Below are 5000 nucleotides of genomic sequence, written 5' to 3'. Positions count from 1 at the left end.
ACACACACACACACGCACACGCACATGCATGCACATGCGCGCGCGCGCACACACACACACACACACACACACACACACACACACACACACACACACACACACACACATAACAAATATACATACAATTATATATAATAATATATATGTATGTATATGTATATGATATATATATATATATATATATATAATATTTTATATATATATACAGTGTGGTTGGGTGTTGTGTGTGTGTGGTATATATATATATTATATATATATATATATATATATTTATATATATAAATATAATATATTTATAATATAATATATATATGCATATATATATATATATATATTATATATATATAATTTATATATATATAATATAAAAATATGATACATATACTATTTATAATATATAATATATATATATATATATATATATATAATAGATATGTATATGCATATATATAATATATATTATATATTATAATATATATATATATATATATATATATATATATTAAAAATAACCATTAATAAAATAAGTTTTTTCCTGCCACACCAGTATGCCAAACATGGCATACTATCGTGGCAAATTATTCATTAAAAAAATCTTTAAAAACCTTACAGCAACTACTACTCTAGCATCAAACACTATCAGGAATTCACCTTCATCAAAGGCTTCCCGAATTTTAGAGCAAATCTTATTATTCAGACACGGTAACCGATTACGTGAAACACACCTGCACACAACCCTCAATTTCGAACAATTATATGCTGTTCCGTCACAGTTTCGGCGAGCCAATGAGAGAGAAGGGACGGAACGGGGAGGGAGGGAAGGCTGGAGGAACGAAGCGAAGAAGGAAGAAAGGAAGGAGGGAGGAATGGAGGAAGGATGGAAGGAGGCAGAGAGTGAGGGAGGGAAGAGGAAGACAGGATGGAAGGGGGGAGGGAAGACGGAGTGAAGGAGGGAAGAAGGACAAGAGGAATGGGAAGTGGCGAACAGAGAGACAGACAGGGAAATAAACATCCAGATAAATAGACAACAAACATGCGCCTACCCCAAACCCTCTTCCTCCGTTCAGCCACACAACTCCATTCGCAATATTCACCAGGGCCAAGGGTGTGTCTGAATAACTGCCCCAAAAGAGCAATACGAGGACGCACTTTTTCGATACTGACAGACAGGACGACTGAGGGAAATTCACGAAGGGAGCGCAAGGAAAAAGAGGAAAGGAAGACCGTAAGAAAAAGGAGGAGAAGCGCGTCGTTCGCCAGAGGGATGAGAGGAGATGCGACTCCGAGGCAGACACGATCAGGACGTCGGGGAAAAGGCAGAGTGAAAGGACTGCACGAACAGGCAAGGAAAACAGGATGCACGTAGGGTTATGGCAGGGTTCAGTAAGGGACTGCAGAGGCAGGCCAGGGATGCCGGCGCTCCAATACGTCTGGGCTCCGTGAAATATAGCAAGATATACAGCTGCACCATTTCCTGCCTTGGCCATGATGCTGAGGGTCGAGCCTGGGCTGGCCTGCCGCTTTCTTGCCTCGCGCTTCCTCCTCCAGATATCAAATCGGGCCATGCGCCTTCCACGGGGAACCTGGGATCCTTCCAAGGTCCTGGACTCGAAGCTATTCCCAATGGCTGTTTGAATTGATGGATTTTTTTCTTTAGAAATATCCACAGAAACAAGCAGCAAAGACTGTAATAATGATAGCAGTGGTAACAAAAATAACATCAATGATGATGATGATAACATCCATTGCGGATGGAATAAAGTCTTTTTCGTATCACTTTATCCGTTCATACTACATATAACTCTTATGCAGCATGAACAGTCCAATGATAAATATTTCTTATTAATCCTGCTACCTATAAATTCTCCCCAAACCGCCTCCATATTCATCTCCCGGAACCGTTCACCCCCGGCGAAACCTGGCCGAGTCCGTGTCGTTGTGAGCCCAGGCGAACGGCATCGTAACTGCTGCCGAGGCTTGTATTACACCCATTAAGTCCATAGAGAAGTTACCATTATTTTGATCTTACATATCGCATTTATAATAAGTATGAATTAATGTACTATGCGTGGTGATCAGATTGGAAAAAAGACAATAAATCAACAGGAGTGTGGGTGTATAGATAGGAAAAAATACATAATCAAAGATATGGACACCTAACACGTTGCTGTTCTGACTCATGAGACAGAGAGGCATGAACACGGGGGTGCGCGCATGTATGTACATGTACAATTATTTGCACACACACACCCACACACACAGATAGTGATCCCCTACTGAAAGACGTGCAGGAGGGTCATTATCGACACAAATCGTTCCTATGATAATTTGCAGAACCACTTGTAACTTTCTCATTAACTGGTTAAGACGCAGAGTGATTCCCCAGAAAACACACATCGACGTAAGAGAACCCAGTAAGCATGTTTTGAACTACGTTACTCAGACGTAAGCAATTACCGCACCAGACGGACCCTGATTACACCATGAACATCTGACTGCACCTCACCTAAGAACATCCAGAGATCCAGACAACCGTAAATAACAACGAACAGAATATCGCAATACCAGTCATCCTTCATCCCCAAAGAGCACTCGAGAACAGCTGCATCACTGCCAAGTATTAGCAGGCATCCGTCGCGCGGCGCGGCCGGCGGTGAGCGACGACGGACAACCGCGACCGCGCGAGGAATGGCTGGAATGCAGGTTATAATTCACGCCTCAGTCGCCAGCTGCCTTTCGTTGCCTGCACCTACGCTGGTGCCACACCGACGGCATGTCATAGTGAGTTACATATGAATTCTAGCGGTCAGGTTCTCATTTAATTAAAAGCATATATACATGCATAGACGCATGCATGCATAAATGCACGGACACACACACACACACACACACACACACACACACACACACACACACACACAACACACACACACACACACACACACACACACACATCCATCTAGCGTCAGTTGCCCACAACCCAAACCCATACTACACACGGAGCAGACCATGGTCGGGTTGCCCCGGGATCTAATTACGCCTGTTCTATGGGGGAAGGGGGAGGAAGGAAGGAGGGAAGGAAGGAGGGAGAGAGGAAGGGAGGGAAGGAGAGAGGGAGAGAGAGAGAGAGAGAGAGAGAGAGAGAGAGAGAGAGAGAGAGAGAGAGAGAGAGAGAGAGAGAGAGAGAGAGACAGAGAAGAAGAGAGAGAGAGAGAGAGAGAGAGAGAGAGGAGGTTTTTGAAGAGAGTAGAGAGTAGATGAGAGACGAGAGGTCCGCAATAGACGACAGACAGAGAAAAGCAGAATACGAATACGTAGATGATACGAGAGAGAGATAGAGAGACGAGATATTTGTGTATTGTCAGATGAGAGAGTAGAAGAAGAGAAATGCAGCTATTTTTTTTTCAATTCATGTTTAGATTACATATCCTCGTTATCCTTCATATAACTGCTGCTTACAAAATATCTATCATTACCTCCAAACATCAAGGCTAATATTGTGTGTGTGTTGGTGTTGTGCGTGTTGATGCAGAAATCATATAAATAGTTGTGTATATATTATATATATATATTATAGAATAATAAAGATATAATAGATGTTATGTATTGTGTGTGTGTGTGTGTGTGTGTGTGTGTGTGTGTGTTGTGTGTGTGTGTGTGGGTGGGGGGGGTGCGTGTGGTGGTGGTTGGTGTGTGGTGTGTGCGTGCGTGCGTGCGTGCGTGCGTGCGTGCGATGCATGCGTGCGTGTGACATGGTGAGTGCATGCTCGTTTAATATATATATATATATATATATATATATATATATATATATATATATATATAATATATATATATATACATAATCTTAATATACAACTTCATATAAAGATAATATTTCAGTTTATATAAACATAGTAATAACATTCATCAAAACATATCAAGAAGTTTATCTCCGTTTAACTGTTAATTTTATCTCATCGAAGTCACAAAGTTTATGTAAGAATAATCACTAAGTCATACAAATTACGACCTGCGTGCACGTTATCTTCCCTCGTATGTCAGTGTATACAGAGCGTAAAACGGGGCTGCACACCCTTCCCCAGCCTGCAAATTCGGGACAAAAGTCAAAGGCCGAAGCAGCAATTGCCATTTACATCTTCCCACGCAACATAAAGCTACAGACAATCAGTCTCCTCCGACGAAAAAAAAGAAAGAAAGAAAAGGAAAAAATAACATTGAATCTAATAATAATAATGATGATACTAATACTACTACTACTGCTAATAACAATAATAATAATAATCTTACTAATTAGTATATTCATAACATGACTTCCCTTGACTGGTTGCCAAGTTGACTGGTTGCCACTGCGAAACGTTTTTCGCCGAAATACAACTACTCGATGCATTGTTTTTAGCAGGACATGGATTATACAGACATTACACTCATAAACGGGAATCGATATCTTGTTTTTTTTTTGTAAGTATTCCATGCAGATTATCTTTTAGTCTTTGTTGATTCAGCAAATTAATAAAGTTTTGGCCCGAGTAAATCTGATTAATCTTTAAACTCACATGACTTGGCAGCGCTTACTGTGTTTGCCTAGTGCAGTTTCATCATCTATTTACCGTATGACATCATATGATATATAAACAATAAAATGTAAATTTAAGATGTAAATGTTTTTTTTGTCTTGTCGACCTGGAAGTAGTCCATATCGCACGGCATCGCGCTGTTTTGAACCTCTTATCATTTTCTTTGTTCATCCTGCCATAACAGTTCATGCCAAATTCCTCGGGCCATTGACAATTTATAAGATCAGCCATTTCTCCTCAACGGAGGGTGAGATCCTTGCAAAAGGAAATCCAAAAACAGACATCTTTGTTGATATGGTCTACTTGATCGTTATGGCCATGCGATAGTATTCGCACAGGAAATATAACATGTAACATTCTTTTACACGATAAACACGCACGCACATGTTTACCTATTACACAGATATCCCGAGAATGTTTAGC

Source organism: Penaeus monodon, chromosome 2 (assembly GCF_015228065.2).
Source record: "Penaeus monodon isolate SGIC_2016 chromosome 2, NSTDA_Pmon_1, whole genome shotgun sequence".
In the NCBI taxonomy this organism is placed as follows: Eukaryota; Metazoa; Arthropoda; class Malacostraca; order Decapoda; family Penaeidae; genus Penaeus; species Penaeus monodon.
Note: the sequence above shows the minus strand (reverse complement) of the source record.